Source organism: Capricornis sumatraensis, chromosome 2 (genome assembly GCF_032405125.1).
Source record: "Capricornis sumatraensis isolate serow.1 chromosome 2, serow.2, whole genome shotgun sequence".
NCBI lineage: Eukaryota > Metazoa > Chordata > Mammalia > Artiodactyla > Bovidae > Capricornis > Capricornis sumatraensis.
The window spans coordinates 177,753,578-177,771,003 of record NC_091070.1 but is presented as its reverse complement, the minus strand read 5'-3'; the positions used below and the strand labels follow the sequence as shown (position 1 = coordinate 177,771,003).

The following is a 17,426-nucleotide window of genomic DNA, read 5'->3' as shown; positions in this document are numbered from 1 at the left end:
CCTTCCTTCTTTTGAGATTTTTCACTGAGAACTGGATTTTTCACTGAGAACTGATTGATTTAAATTTAAACAGCCACGTGGAGCTAGTGGCGACCATACTGAATGGCAAAGGCTTGTAGATTCATTCTCTGAAGAGGGTAAAACCAGAAATCAAAGAGCTGAAAAAAATTGAAGAGATTTTCTTATTACAGGAAAAATTCTCACATCAACATGCTGCGGATTTAGAGAAATGCCAAATACAAAGAAAAGAAATGGAACCGCCTAAAGGTATTCAAACACCACTTGGGAGGTAGAGATGATCATGAACACCAGATAAATTCTGTCCTCAACAGCTATACCAAAATTCCCTGAGAGTAGAATCCAATAGTGAAGTGCTACAAAGCAAGTCTGGCACGATGGAGACTAGGTACAACGAAGTCTCCCCTACTATGAAATGAATACAACCTGATAAAACACACCTTTGATTTTATCCCTAGGTTTGTGAGAAGCAATGTATGACTCATCCACGCTCACACTCACCTTTTCCCAGAGATCTGAACTCACTGTGATAAGTGCGGGAGAAAGATAGGGCTGCCCTGCTGGTAAATGCTGATTCTAAAATCAAAAATCAAAGCTAAGTAACAAAATGAAGAGATTAAGCCTGGGATTCTAGTTGGGAGCGGAGTGGGGGGCGCTAAAGTTTTTATAGGTAGGTAACACCCTCTGGCTCTTGGCAAATGCAATTCTGCTCTAGAGAAAAGCTTCCTCAATTAAGCAATTAGGGTTTCTAGGATTTCCACAGATAAAGATCAAAATAGAAGCTCTTAATAAAATTTAAGAAACAAAAACATAAGAAAGCAAATAACTTTGGGCCAGAGACGGAAGAAACAAAGTACATCAGATTTAGACTGTCAAAGATTTTAAATATTAAAATAACTATATATAAATGTGAAACAACTATGTTTGAAATCCTTAAAGAGATTACAAAGTCACAGAAACAGAATGCAAGGGGCAGACCATCAAAAATAAAATGGCAGAGATGAAAGATTAAATATAATTTTTATAAACAAAATATATTATTATTATCAAATAAAACCCAGGGGATGGGTTAAAAAGAAGAAGAGAGAATTAGTGAACTAGAAGACAGAGTTGGAGAAACTAAACAGAATACATCCCAGTGAGAATCAGAAGGTGATAAATGAGAAAGAAAGATTAATAAATGGTTATAGGTTCCAGGCGAAGACAGAAAATTGAGCACATACATCTACATATAAACAATTTGATTCCCTTCCCCAAACCTATTATTTAAAAAAAAAAATGATATATGCTCACAAATATGGGTAGAATATAAGAAAAAAACAACTACAGCAACAAACTTTTGGAAAAGGGAAAGAAGGTAAAAAACACACAATACCAGACTTACTAGAACTGAGCAAGCCAAATCATAAATTGGTGGTGAGGAATTCATTGAAATCCACCCAGTCTGAAAGATAAAACAAGCACTAGGAAAGCGGAGGGGAGGATATAACACAGAACGGAGCAAAGATCAGAACAACAGGAAGCAAGGACATGACACAGGAGGACTGCCAAATCGAAAGTTCTTTGAAAACACTGTTAAAACTGGACTAATCGACCTCTAGTAAGATTTGAGAAGAAGAGAGAAGGAATGAATTTATATGAACAAAGGGACATGTCCACAAAACTTTTTTAAAAAGTGGTACTAGAATACGCTACTTTATGCCTATGCACTAAAAGAACTAAAACATTCCTAAACATATACTGCTTATGAAAGTAGTTGAAGAAATGGAAATCTAAATAACTTTATAATAGTTAAATAGACTGAAAGAGTAGTCCAAACTGTTTTTGCAAAGAAAAGGGTTAAATGGCTTTATTAGCATATTATTCTCTCTCTATACAGAAGAGCAAATAGTCAAGAAGAGCCCAGACATTTTGAAGACAAACAGGATGAAGGAACTTTCTTTCCTGGATTACAAGGCTTACTAGAAAGTGAGTGTAGTTAAAACAGTGTGGTTTTGAGGTCAGGATAGTCAAATTTATCAATGGGACAGAGAAGGAAATAGGTCTACATTTATCATATGAGTTGCTAGATGAAGAGAGTGACCTTGAAAATTATGGGCAGAGCATTCCATAAAAGGTGCTGAGGTGACTGCTTATCCATAAAAGAAAACTTGAAAGGTAATACTAATTCTCATATACAAAAGTTAATTTCCAACAGATTAAAATTTTAAATATGCAAAAAGTTTTTAGAGGAAATTGCAAATACCTTTGTAACCTTGCAATTTATTAAAATGATTCTTTAAAAAAAAAATGCTAGTAAAGTAATGCTCAAAATTCTTCAAGCCAGGCTTCAGCAATACGTGAACTGTGAACTCCCTGATGTTCAAGCTGGTTTTAGAAAAGGCAGATAAACCAGAGATCAAATTGCCAACATCCACTGGATCATGGAAAAAGCAAGAGAGTTCCAGAAAAACATCTATTTCTGCTTTATTGACTATGCCAAAGCCTTTGACTGTGTGGATCACAATAAACTGTGGAAAATTCTGAAAGAGATGGGAATACCAGACCACCCAACCTGCCTCTTGAGAAATCTGCATGCAGGTCAGGAAGCAACCGTTAGAACTGGACATGGAACAACAGACTGGTTCCAAATAGGAAAATGAGTACGTCAAGGCTGTATATTGTCACCCTGCTTATTTAACTTCTATGCAGAGTACATCATGAGAAACACTGGACTGGAAGAAACACAAGCTGGAATCAAGATTGCTGGGAGAAATATCAATCACCTCAGATATGCAGGTGACACCACCCTTATGGCAGAAAGTGAAGAGGAGCTAAAAAGCCTCTTGATGAAAGTGAAAGGGGAGAGTGAAAAAGTTGGCTTAAAGCTCAACATTCAGAAAACGAAGATCATGGCATCTGGTCCCATCACTTCGTGGGAAATAGATGGGGAAACAGTAGAAACAGGGTCCGACTTTATTGTTTGGGGCTCCAAAATCACTGCAGATGGTGACTGCAGCCATGAAATTAAAAGACGCTTACTCCTTGGAAGAAAAGTCATGTCCAATCTAGATAGTATATTCAAAAGCAGAGACATTACTTTGCTGACTAAGGTCCGTCTAGTCAAGGCTATGGTTTTTCCTGTGGTCATGTATGGATGTGAGAGTTGGACTGTGAAGAAGGCTGAGTGCCGAAGAATTGATGCTTTTGAACTGTGGTGTTGGAGAAGACTCTTGAGAGTCCCTTGGACTGCAAGGAGATCCAACCAGTCCATTCTGAAGGAGATCAGCTCTGGGATTTCTTTGGAAGGAATGATGCTAAAGCTGAAGCTCCAGTATTTTGACCACCTCATGCGAAGAGTTGACTCATTGGAAAAGACTCTGATGCTGGGAGGGATTGGGGGCAGGAGGAGAAGGGGACAACAGAGGATGAGATGGCTGGATGGCATCACGGACTTGATGGACGTGAGCCTGAGTGAACTCCGGGAGATGGTGATGGACAGGGAGGCCTGGAGTGCTGCGATTCATGGGGTCGCAAAGAGTTGGACACGACTGAGCGACTGAACTGAACTGAACTGAACTGAACTGAACTTCCCTAGTAGTCTAGTGGTAAGACTCTGTGCTCCCAGTGAAGGAGGCCTGGGTTCGATTTCTGGTCAGGGAACTAGATCCCATACACTACAGCTAAGACCTGGCATAACCAAATAAATATAAGAAATAAATTTAAAAAAAGAAAACACTGGTAATACATCTACATTAATACTATCAAAAGACACCATAAAGTGAAAATACTAAGATAATTGTAAGAGATATAACTAACAAGGAATTAATATTCAGATTGCATGCTTTTTAATTCTACAAATTAGGACAACCTAATGAAAGTGGGAACAGAACAGGAACAAATAAGCATTTCACAGAAGAGGAAGCACAAATGACAAATAAACATGAAATTATGTTTAATCTCATTAGTAACCAGGGTAATGAAAACTAAGAACAAGAAGATACTATATTACGCACACTAGATTGAGAAAATTAAGCTAATAGCTGGTGTTTATGAGAATGTGGTTTAATAGGAACTTTTCGCATACTGCCAGTAGCAGTGAAATTTGTGCAATCACTTTGCAAAACAATTTGGTGCCGCATAGAAGTTGAAAATCTGACTCTCTGACCTATCCACTTCATTCCTAAATATATACCTCAAGACATTTGCCCACGTGCCCTGGGAGACTTGTGTGAGAACATGAAAATGAATGAACTACACCGATTGGCATCAACTCAAATAAATCTCACAAACATAGCTTTTAATTAAAAAAAAATGTAACTCAACTAAGGTATGATCTTTTCGTAACATTCCAAAAAGACCAAGATGAAACAATACATTGTTTAAATATTCGTAAGGATGTGATAAAATATGAAAATAAGGCAAAGGAGCAGTAAACACCCCAAGTCACGCATGATCTTCTCAGGCTAAGTGGTGGACTTGATGCTGGGTTCACCTCCCTGACAATAATTGGGGGTGGGGGGGAACCCTGGGCGCTCCTTGCTGGGCGCGTGGCGGGGCGCAGGGGGTGGTGGTGGTGGTGGTGGTGCTGTGCCACAGTCAGCAGAGGACACTCACTCTTCAGAGGAGCCTAACCAAGAACCTGGCGGGAGACAGTGGCGCTGTGCTCAGCTGCCTTTGAATCAGGCTGGGACCCTTGCCTTGAACGCCAGGACCTGGCTCAGCGGTCATTTGGGAATGATTCAACCCTCCTGAGGGGGGCTTTGAAACACGCAGGGGAAAGTTTCTGGTTGTCACAGTGACAGGAGAACCCAAAGGCTAGCAGTGGCCCTGATGAGACACACCTGCTGCCCCATCCTTGGAGCCCTCGCGTCTCTCTGAATCCTCCGCTTGCGTCCCCTGATGAGACACACCCGCTGCCCCATCCTTGGAGCCCCCGCGTCTCTCTGTATCCTCTGCTTGTGTCTCTGCTCCTGCCCGGCCGGAAACTGCGGGACAAGTCTCCGCCCAAGCCCCTCAGGACAGAGGGCTGCCGGTCCGAACTTTAGGAGCTTTAGGGCTGCAGATGCTCTGTTCTCACTTCCTTCGTGCTGGGAATCGAGTCCTCCTCACAGTTAAGATTCCGTTGAATTCGGCTGCGAGGACAGGTACAGACCACTTGCTCGCTGGTCCGTGAGTCCCGGAGCTAAAAACCGGCTTGCTCCAGTTCTGGCCGCATTCTTAGAACAGCTCTGCGGTCAGGACTCTGTCTGCCTGTGCTAAGCTGAGCAGCGCCCTCCCCGGGACACCCTGGGAACATACACAGGGCTGCTCTGAGAAAATGTAAACACCCACAGCTGTCACTTGAGAGGATCTGACCACCGCCAGCTCACGAGGGTGTCTTTGAACACCGGATGGAGGAGGCCCTTTAGGAGAAGGCAGTCCCATGCCAGGGCGCACAGCTTGATGGGGAGTGAGAACTGCGTGTTGGTCAGGCACTCTGGCGCAGCGCACAAGCTGTACAACCGTACCTCGTGGCCGAACCCAGTGGCTCCCTATCAATCTGGTGACCACCCTTGGCCTCACGCAAGAGGAGCCTTTCTGTGATTGCCCAGTGGTTGCCGGGACCAGACTCCAGTTCTAAAGAGATGGGTCCAGGTGTCCAGCCCCCGTGACCTGACATTTAAGGCTTTTTACACTCCGCTTCCTGTCTCCTTTTCTATCCACTGCATATCAGCGCATCTTCTAGGCAGGCTACTCTAGTCACAGCTTTCCAGATAATGCTTGTGGAAATTCATCTTCACACTCACACTCTCCTCCTTTATCCTGCCCTGTTAACCACCCACTTGAAGACTCAGCTAATTCCCACTTCTCTGAGAGGCCCTCTGAGATGACCTCAGCTCAGGCATCACTGAGGAGCTCCCAGCGCGCTTCCCATTGGTCGCTGGCTACACAGCTTATATACTGAGAGCTGGGGCTTCCTAAGAAGATTAAGTTTCTCAAAGATGAGAAGCTGTTGAAGAGACTAAACCCCTATTTAAGAACCCCCATGCTCTCCTATTTAAGAACCTCACTGGAAGGTATTATTCTTTGTGAAATAAGCAGACAAAGAAAGACAAAGACTGCATATTTTCACTTATATGTGGAATCTAAAAAAAAAAATATAATAATAAAACAAATGAGCAAATATAACAAAACAGAAATAGACTCACAGATAGAAAGAACAAACTAGTGATTACCAGTAGGAAGCAGGATGAAGGAAGGGAGTGAGATGGGAGTAGGGGATTAAGAAGCACAAACTACTGTGCGTGAAATAAGCTACAAGGATATATTGTACAGCATAGGAAATATAACCAATATTTTATGATAACTTAAAGTGGAGTATGGGGCTTCCCTGGTGGCTCAGAGGTTAATCGTCTGCCTGCAAAGTGGGAGACTCAGGTTCGATCCCTGGGTTGGGAAGATCCCCTGGAAAAATAAATGGCAACTCACTCCAGTATTCTTGCCTGGAGAATCCCATGGAGGGAGGAGCCTGGTAGGCTACAGTCCATGCGGTTGCAAAGAGTTGGACATGACTGAGCGACTTCACTTTCACTTTAAAGAGGAGTATAATCCATAAAAAATACTGAATCACTATTGTACACTTGAAACTAATATAATATCATGAGTCAACTATACTTCCATACAAAAAAATATATAAGAATCTGAGTACTTACCATGGTAACAAATAGCTTCTCCTGTTCTCTCAGATCAAAACAAACAAAGAAATACACACACACTTGAAGAACAAGGAATTTGGTTCCCTGCCTGGATTGGTAATGAGAACATCAGGACAAGATTGAGGCCGAATCCTTGATCTTGGTTTAATAATTTGCCCATGAACTTTGCCTAGGCTACTTTGGTCCTATCTCAAAGAAAGTGCTTTATTCTGGAGATAATGGGCCACCTGTAGCCCATACCCCCAAGTGCCAGAGCAGGATGCCCTCTCGCTCCATGAATGCTCAAAGACCATGTAAGTTGAAGCTCCCATAACAAGAAAAGCAGCCATGCCTCGCAGATAGGGGCCTCACCTAGATGCTGAGTCAGATTTATAAGCTTAAGAAAGAGATGCTTTGGATGCTTTTCAAAATCTTTGGTGAGTCTGCAGCAATCTCAGCCCACCGAAAAACTCAAATCCATCACAGCTTAGCACAGCACATTTCAGAAGATGCCTGGAAAAGAGCATCTTGGCTGAGTTTCCCTAGTAATGACGTCATTCCACAGGTGTGACTGAGCCCCTGGGTGATCCAGGCTCAGCTCCCGGTTCTGGAGATATTGCTGGGAACAAAACAGACGGAACTCTTTGCTCTCCTGAGCTTCCTTTCCAGCCTACTGCTCGGCTCACTTTTCCCACACTCCAACACTTCAGCAAGTGTTAAAGCTGTGCGAAAGGGAGGTCACAGGAGCCCTCTGGGGGTAGTGAACGCAGCACACACCTTTCAGAAGTATCTCTTCAAACCCCAACTCTTCCAAGTCCGTGGAACCAGTAGCATCCACAGGACCTGGGAACCTGAAAGGAATGCAGACTCTCAGGCTCCTCCCAAGATCTTCTGAGTCAGAAACAGCACATAAGCTCCCAGGTGAACCATGTGCAGAGGAAGGTCTGGAAAGCACTGCAGTAGAACATGTCCCACACAGACAAGAGTACGTGGTCAAAGAAGTGTGAGGAAGAGCCTGCCTTATCCTCCCTGCAAACTCAAAGCTGGCCAGTGAAAGATGCAGATGTCCTCAGAAAAGGAACTTGCTTAAAACGCCAAGGTTCCTCAAACTTCCTTGAGAGCCCAGTGAAGACTCAGCACCTGCAAACATTCACTGGAACTAGCATCCTCTGAAACACACCTTGGGAAAAATCATAATGGCCCTCTGACAGTCATGGTGCCAACTTACTTGGTTTAAACAGTTCCAGATGGAATGAGCCCATTGCATAATAACTGACAGCTTTGCTGGGCCACAGATTTGAGTCATGTCCACTGCTGGGGCTCTGGGCAAAAGTCTCAGCTCTGCAGGGCTTTTGCGGGGATGGAGGGGACCCAGGGACTGCTCATTCCTGTGGATGGGTTGGTCTCTGCTTACAACTGAGTCAGTCACAAACTCATGGAGTAATAAGAATACTGCATCTCGGTGAATTCTGGCCACCACGTATTCACCACTATGGTGAGAGCTAAGCTGAATAGTTGGTTGACTTGCAGTGTGATGACGTACACAGAAAACACTGCATTCAACGTGGAACATGTCATCTGGAGAAACTCAGGAGCCAACATATGCATTCTTGGTTTGCCATTTAGGAAACTGGAAAAGGGTCTGGGGTGCATTATACCCACAGATGTCAAGAATCCGTCATGTTGATGATCACAGCTAACATTTATGGAGCATTTCTGACATTCCAAGCCTGACCTAACTCACCTTTCCCTACAAAAACACGGTGAGATAAACAGTATGAATCATTTTACACATGAGGAAACAGTGGCATGGAGCTGGGGTCCTCACTTCTTTCCCTTTTATGCTTAATGCACTTAATGTCTGAGATCTAGGTGACAGGACCAAACCAGCCAGAGGATGAAGTGGCCCTTGGGTCCCCTCCATCCTCCCAGTCAGCTCCCAAGAGCAGAGCTCCTTCCCCAGACCACCAGCCAGGCAGTGGCCATGACTCAAATTCGTGCCTCCAGTTACCATGCTATGGTCTTCCTACTGGAATAGTATCAACCAAGAAAGTTGCCTCTCCTTTGGGAAAATGTCTCTCCTGTCTGCACTTTGGGGGTGCCCCTTCAGGTGTGAGATAGCCCTCAGCGGGCAGGTGCAGGCTGCAGCAGCCTCACTGGTGGGCCGGGGCTGGCAGAGGATGCTGGTTTGCCTGATTCTGTATTTCTGTCATGCCCCAGGTGGTGTCGATGCTGCTGCGTCCAACCTGGAGGGCAGGGCCACGGGGGTGGACCACAGGTAGGACTGAACTTCATTCTGTAAGGCTCTGGCGTCCAGCCACCACCTGGCCTCTGGCAGGCCTCTTCCCCTGGACCTCAGTCCCTTCTCTTTAGTGTTCAGAATAGTGATAGCCCTCCCCTCCCACCCCCACATAAAGCTACTGAGAATTTCTCACCAAGTATGTATGACAGTTCCTGGCAGCTCCTGTTTCAACTCACTGACTGCTTCTCATGAGGTCCTTTCTGGGGCTCCCTTGAGCCTTTGGCTGCTCCAGGCTGGTGGATCTGGATCACGTGACAGCTGGCCCCATCACCCCTCTCTCAGGGACATGCAGATCTGCTGCTTGCATGTGACAGAAGCCCAGAGATGAGGATGAAACCTCTGTTCTGTGTTCAGACAAAACCCAGTGATAAACTGTCTTTGCTTTTTGGATGACACTGGGACCTAGAGGTCAGTTTATGATGTTCTCCTCACTTTGGGACACAGAATAGGGTGGTAAGGGAGCCATCCAGGCACAGCCGTGAGAGTTGGCTGTGTGACCCAGGACAAATGACTTAACCTCTCTGAGCTTCAGCGTGTTGCTCTCTAAGTGATGTGAATAAAGAACCTGTGTCATGAGGGCTGGCACATGAGTGCTTCCTCAAGAGTAGCTAGTATAATGCTGTTAACTAGAGGGTTACAAGAGGGGATTCTAGCGTATACAATGTCAGAATACTTTTAAAATTTGCTTTTAAAAACATCGAATTTCTGAAGATATTAAAAAAAAATGAAATTTAGCAATATGCCCTTTCTCTATAAAGCTGACATTTTATGAGGTTGGGCACACATGATAAAAAGAAAATTAGCAAGTAGAAATCTAGGGCTTATAAAATGTGAGGACTCCCTCACTTGTTCCAGGCCCCGCTGCTCTCCACCCTCCCTCCAGCATCTGACTGCTGCCTTCCCTGGAGCCTGGCAGGCTCTCCACCTTCCAGTCAAGAGATGCCAGCTCTGGAGCTGACCTGAAGCCCTCTTTCTGTAAGCTGTCCCTGTGCCCCAGAGATCCAGGCTGAGCAGGGAAGAACTTTCAGTTTCATCATTAAGCTCCAGATTGCCTCCTGCCCTTTGTGCTGAACTGGAGATGCAGGACTCACAAGGACCTTGAGACAGAAGCCTGGAGCAACAGGTCAGAGATTCCGTGCCTCCAGTGGCTTCCTCTCATCTGAAGATCAGCTTAGGAGGAGGACAAGGACAACATTTGTCAGGGCCTGCTGTGAGCATGCACTCACCATATATTAATCTGCCTATAGCTACGTGGGGTAAGAGACTGGCTCAGAGCCACACAGAGGCTAAGACGGATGAGTGGCTGAACCAAACAAGTAGGTCAGAGTTTGCCTTTCCATTTCATGTCAGTGTCTGCACAGTATTTGGGACAGGGAGGGAAATGTATCTGCTAGAAATGATAGTAAAATCAGTGAAGGGACTTGGTTAAGAACAGACTCTAGAGAAAAAATGAATTAAACCTGGCTCAGTTATTTCCCGGCTGTTTGTGCTAAATTGCTCAGTCATGTCCAACTCTGCAACCCCATGGACTACAGCCTGCCAGGCTCCTCTGTCCAAGGGGATTCTCTAGGCAAGAATACTGGACTTGGTTGCCATACCCTTCTCCAGCGTCCCAGCTGTCTAACCTCAGGGAAATTGTTAACTTCTCTTGAGTATCAATTTATTCAGCTTTAAAATGATTGAAATGCATACTTATTTCTTAGGATTGATTTTAGGATTAAAAAGAATTGATAAATATCAAAGAATTAAAATACTACATCACACACACATAGCAAGAACTCTATAAATGTTACATGTTATCACTGTTATTGAATTAAATTCCACAAAGGTAGGAATACCTGTACATTTTGGTCACTGGTCTGCTTTAGAACAGGCTTCCCAGGTGGCTCAGTGGTAAAGAATTCACCTGCAGTGAAGCAAATGCAGGTTCAATCCCTGGGTTGGGAAGACCCTGGAAAAGGAAAAGGCAACCCACTTTAGTGTGCTTGCCTGGGAAATCCAGGCAAGCAGAGGAGCCTGGCAGGCTACAGTCCATGGGGTCACAAAAAGTTAGATACAACTTAGCGACTGAACATCAACTGTGGCTGGTACTTAGGTGCTCCATAAATATTTGGGGTGGGGAAGTAAATAAATATCATTATTACAATCAGTTAAATGGCCATCATCAAGAAATCTAAAAACAATAAACGCTGGAGAGGGTGTGGAGAAAAGGGAACCTTCTTACACTGTTGGTGGGAGTGTAAATTGAGACAGCCACTATAGAGAACAGTATGCAGGTCCTTAGAAGACTAAAAATAGAACTACCATATGACCCAGCAATTTCACTCCTGGGCACAAATTCAGAGAAAACTATAATTCAAGAACATACATGCACCCAAATGTTCATTGACGCATCAGCATTATTTATAATAGCCAGGACATGGAAGCAACCTAAATGTCCAGAGACAGAGTAATGGAGAAAGAAGATGTAATACATATACACTGGAATACTCCTCAGTCATAAAAAGGAACAAAATAGTGCCATTTACAGAGTCGTGGATGGACCTAGAGACTCAGAGAGAGTGACAAACTCAGAGAAAAATATTGTATAATATTGTTTATATGTGGCATCTAGAAAAATGATATAGATGAACTTATTTGCAAAGCAGAAATAGACACACAGATGTAGAGAAGAAGCGCATGGATGCCAAGGGGGCAATACAGGGTGGGATGAAGTGGGAGATTGGGATTGACATATATACACTGCTGTGTATAAAATAGCAGGGCTTCCCTGGTGGCTCAGAGGTTAAAGCGTCTGCCTGCAATGCAGGAGACCCAGGTTCAATTCCTGAGTTGAGAAGATCCCCTGGAGAAGGAAATGGCAACCCACTCTAGTATTCTTGCCTGGAGAATCCCATGGAGGGAGGAGCCTGGTAGGCTACAATCCACGGGGTCACAGAGTCAGACAAGACTGAGCTACTTCACTTTCACTTTCATGTATAAAATAGATCACTAATAAGAACCTACTGTATAGCAAATGGAACTCAACTCATGCTATGTGGCAACCTAAATGGGAAGAAGGGATATATGTATACATTGCTGATTCACTTTGCTATACAGTAGAAACTAACACAACATCGTAAAGCAACTATGAAGTGAAAGTGTTAATTGCTTAGTTGTGCCCAACTTTTTGTGTCCCCATGCATGGCCTATAGCCCACCAGGCTCCTCTGTCCATGCAATTCTCCAGGCAAGAGTACTGGAGTGGGTAGCCATTCCCTTCTCCAGGGGATCCTCCTGACCCAGAGATTGAACCTGGGTTTACTGCATTGCAGGCAGAGTCTTTACCATGTGAGCAATTGGCAAAGCAACTATACTCTTAAACTTATTTTGTAATGCAGACATTATTTATTTTAACCAGCAGAGGGCAGCAAGTAGCTGTGAGTGACAATTCTGGACAAGGGTGGTTTTAAATGCTAATTTTGAAGGCTAACAGGACTCTCCCCTCCTGAGGTAGCTGGTGGGTTGAAAGTTTGTTATTGCACCTATATGAGTGATCCCTACCGCTCCCCCCCCACTTTCCTTTATGCAGGTTAGGATGATTGGCAGAAATTCCAACTCACAACAAACCTTGGCTCAATTTTTTTCACAGGGCCAACTTATTTTCAATTTCCTTCTTACTTTCGTTCTTCCTTCCCTCTCTCCCTCCCTTCTTTCCCTCCTCCCTTCTCTTTCTCTAATTATCTCTCTCTCTCTCGCTCTCATACACACACACACACACATACACACACTCACTCACTCACTCACTCACTCTTTCCAAAGCATCAAGCTACTGTACTGTACACATTCCCCAACTTTATCGGTACAACTGTACCAAGCACTCCAAACCAAGAAGTCTACTGTGGATATTCTTTCCAACCAATTAATGTTGCTAGATATAGTACAATAGAATATCTGATTTGATAAAACTTGAACCAGAGAGGTATTGTAACTTGGTCAAGGACACACAGCAATTAGTTGCAAAGTTAGAGCACCAACCAGGACATTCTGCTCTGTTTATCCCACCAGGCCATCACTCACCTCCCCTTCTACCCACAGAGGTGGCTTAAGTGGTTGCCATTTATTGGTCCAATCAATGTGGCTAATAGTTTCTGATCCAGGATGCTCTTCCCCTGAGCTCTGCATCAGAGGAGCTGATGGCTTTCCAGTGCATCCCTTGGGAGGCCTAGGCACCAGGGTCAGTCAGCAACCACTACCTACTTGTTCCTCAGTAAACTCGACCCCTGCCCACAGCTCTCCCATTTCCTCCATGACCCTGTGAGAGTCTACCATCCCTATATGGCAGGGCCCACACCAGCAAAGTCAAGGTGAAGACATGGGGAGCCCCTAGGCAGCAGGGCACAGAGGGCTGTACTTCTCCAACGCAGCTTCTGGCATGACTGGAGGCTGGAAGGGCTCCCACACTTCAGCCTCAGGGCTGCCCCAGAGTCTCAGCTCAGGGGTGGCCCAAAACCACAGCCCCAGCCCCAACATCTCCCCTCAGCTTGCTTAAGAGAGTCTTTCCCAATCACTTTCCAAAAAACTTCAGAAAAAAGTATTTGAGAGTCCTACTGAAAAACACATTCCATATGAAAGAAAATTTCAAAAGAAAATTTAGAAAAATAGAAAAAAATATGGATGACCTAATGTATTAGATTAGGAAGATTTCCTTCAGCATTACAGAAAATGTAGATTATATAAAGGAAAGGATTTACAGATTTGATTACATAAAATTTAAAAGCTCCATGCCCCCAAGAAACATCAGAAACAAAATTAAAAGCAAGTAGTAAATTGGGAAAGGTTGGTTACGTGTATGAGAGACAAAAGATGAATATTCTAAAGCAGAATATCAGAGGAAGACAGATGAAGAACCTGAACCGAAAACCTAAAAATATAAACTCACAGTAATGTGTTCAATGTCACTGGTCATGCAATAAATATCAAATGCAACTTTTTTGCATCTTGAAGTGGCAAATGTCAAAACTGCAGAGTGTCAGTGAGGACATGAAGCCACAGGCCCCATTCTGCTGGTGGCATGTTTCTGGGGGCCATGGGAAGCTTTCAGGTGTCCATGATAAATGCTTTTCTTGATAGATTTTATCAGCACCACTGTATTTATTTATTATCTATTGCCCCCTCACCACCTCCCCCTACCAGTCAATACACATCTTAGTGACAGAGACATGGCTTACTGGTCTGTCCCAAGGACTTAGGACACACTGGCACATAATAAGGTGTTTGATATACACTTAGCGAATGAATAATTGAACTTCTGCCCAGTGATTCTGCCGTTAGGAACTGATCTTAAGGCAACCATCAGAGATCTGCAACAAGACTTATATCCAAGGATGTTCATTTCAGCATTAAATAGTCAGACTCTGCAAACCATTTAGAGTCCAAAGTAGGGGCTTAATAAACAAATGGTGACATACCCTTCTCAGAGACTACAATAATAAAGTCATTAAAATCATGCTGTAGGTAATGAAAAAAAGGAAAAGAGTTTCTAGATATAGTTAATTGTAAAAAAGGCAGGTTACATAATACTGCTTTCTAGAGAATTTCTGGAGAAATTCTCCAGAAATCTTCCATATATAATACCATCGCTAACATGTAAAATACATGATAAATATTATATACACATATATATGATATATACACATATACATGATATATACATGCATATCACAAGTTGTGTAAGAACACTGACATTTTAGTATTTATCTCTAACACTTGGTATGATCAATGAAAAGTTTACCTTTTGTTTCTTACTCTTACACATCTCTCCAAGGTTTTTAAAACAAGCCTGTTTTGCTTTGGGGATAGCTAAGCACACAGTGTAGCACCTGTATTCTTCAAGCTGACCCTGGCTCCAGGTAGCTAACAGATCAGGGGTGACCCTGCACCTACAGAGGGCAAGTGCCACCTAGACTCTGCCTCCTTGCTCAGTAGGGCTGCCCGTCACCCTCGGGGCCTTCCCAGTCTCCCACCTTCTCTTCGTCTCCTCTGGTGGCCTTCCAAACCTTCACATGGATTCTTGACTCAGAAGCTGCCTTTACGGTAACCCAGCCAAAACACACATACGTGATTTAAAACTCTTGCCCATTCCTAGGAACAACTGCCTTTGTGAAGCATTTCAAAAAACAAAGGAAGAGTCTTTACATCGGATTCCCAGTTCTCCTGTGTCTTGACTGGCTTCCAGCCTTTTGTGCTGCCCATGAACTTTCCATCGAGTCAGCATGTGAGGAACGTCCGCCAAGCACGTGCAATGAAAGACCTTGTGTGTTGGCCATTCCTGTTTATGGCTCACTTTCAGTTTCATGGTGTCCCTGATTGAGAAGAGTTCATCATGGGAGTGAAGACCGTCCTGACCTTGACTTATGAAAAAGGTTGCTGGATATAGCAGCCACTGGAGGGAGCTCAGAGCCTCGAAGGGGCTCAGGAGAGTAACGAGCAGGATCGAAGGGGCTTCCTAATCAATAAATGCAGGGGGTCTATTTGCACTGGCCCCCACTCAGGTTGCCATGCTGCCATGCCTTTGTATCTACCCACAGCAGACCTGGCCCTGCATTGCTATAAGACGTCATTAACACAAGCCTCCTTTACAGTTCTTAAAGTCAGGGCTGCTGAGGACTTCAGAGATCACCAAGTTCAAGGGGAATAGGGCACAGACAGTCGTCTGGAAGGTCCCAGAGCAAAGTCATATGCAAAGCTATGACAAGAACTCACTAAAAAAGCAATAATTATCACAGAGCCACTACAAACTTCCCCCTATGACGGTTTGACTTTTGTCCTAAGAATTTGCTCAGTGATAGCCGTCATCCTCCCTTTGGCCAGAAGAGGGCAGACACTTGCCATCGATGAAAATGGAGAGTAGGCAGCTATTTTCTTCCTCTGGAATAACATTTCCCAATAAGGTCATTCTGCTCTAACGAGAGCTGTAGCTCAAAACAAAATTCTTGACTCTTCTGCTGCAAGTAAGCTACATAAGAGGCAGGTTCAGAGACTGAAGATCTCTCCTTGGTTCCAATTTTGTCACTTCCCCTCTCTGAACCTCACTTCTTTATTATGTAAAGCAGTCACTATGTGACTGTGAAGAGGGTGCATGTGTGTGCTAAGTCACTTCAGTCATGTTCGACCCTATGGATCACAGACCACCAAGCTCCTCTGTCCGTGTAATTCTCCAGGCAAGAACACTGGAGGGGGTTGCCATGCCCTCCTCCAGGGGATCTTCCCGACCCAGGGATCGAGCCCAGGTCTCTACGTCTCCTGCACTGGCAGGCAGGTTCTTTACCACTAGCGCCATCTGAGAAGCCCCGTGACTATGAAGAGGAGATATTAAAGGAAGCATACGTACATTGTAAAGTCCCCTATTATAAAATACCAACACATGAAAAAAGGAGTTTAACAGTAATGGATGTATATGTGTGTGTGTTTGTATTTATGTATGTGTGTGTGCAGACAGAGAGTGGGACAAAGAAGAGGTCCAAGCTGAGGGAGGCAATTCTCCAGCAATTGAAACCAACACATTCTGCACCTAGAAAGGACTTAACTACTTTTATTTATATATCAAATTGTGTGTATTTTAAAACTGAAAGATGTGCTTTACCCATTGTATCTGTGTGTGGGAAAAGTGAAATTCATATGTGTAAAGTCCTATAATTTAGCTGAATACAGTATTTTTGGTGATATAGGCACAACTTGGAGATACTGCAGGCTTGGTTCCAGACCACTGGGATAAAGTGAATACCACAATAAAAGGAGTCACATGGGTGTTTTGGTTTCCCAATGCATATAAAAGTTATGTCTACACATACTGTAGTCTATTCAGTATGCAGTAGCAGCATGTCTAAATAACAATGCACATACCTGAGTAAAAAATATTTTATTGCTAAAATTAAAAATGCTAACCATCATCTGACAGAGGGTTGCCATAAAGCTTCAATTTGTAAAAAAAAAAAAACAGGCAGTATCTGCAAAGTGCAATGAAACAAGGTATACCTGTATTAATTTTTAGAACTGTGTTTTAGTGGTTGAAATGTTCATGAGAAGCAAAGAAGTGGATAATTTTTCAAATCTAGGGCCATTTTCTTAGGATGTTGAACCCTAGTAGAAATATTATTTTTCCACTCATCTGTGCCAGCTAGAGCAACGCTGCAGTCTGATAATCATATTCTAGAACAGTGAGGAACTAGAATGCAGTTAACCGGGCACTGAGGCAAGGGTCTGGAAAACATATCTGGAGGAGGGACAGAGGAACCGAGACACGAGCCTGAAGGAGAAAAGTCCTGGCTAGGACAGGACTTGTGGGAGGAAGTACAGTCAGAACAAAAAGGCAAAGTCACAAAGAGGGTCTGGTCTCCATACACAAGGGTCTTCTCAACCTCTGAAGCCAAAAGCCTGGTCATTGAGACAGGAGGCTCCCAGACAGTGGGT

General features: G+C 43.8%; 1 protein-coding gene across 3 annotated transcripts in view; it reads right to left on the bottom strand.

The window, feature by feature from the left end:
* The window catches only part of DIRAS3 (DIRAS family GTPase 3), a 42,270-nt gene extending 40,778 nt beyond the window's left edge, over positions 1 to 1,492 (bottom strand). For all 3 annotated transcript variants that reach the window (XM_068963576.1, XM_068963573.1, XM_068963574.1), the window contains exon 1: positions 1,403 to 1,492. The gene's annotated coding sequence lies outside the window, so the exon portion shown is untranslated. The remainder of the gene's footprint in view (positions 1 to 1,402) is intronic.
* Between the last annotated feature and the right edge of the window lie 15,934 nt (positions 1,493 to 17,426).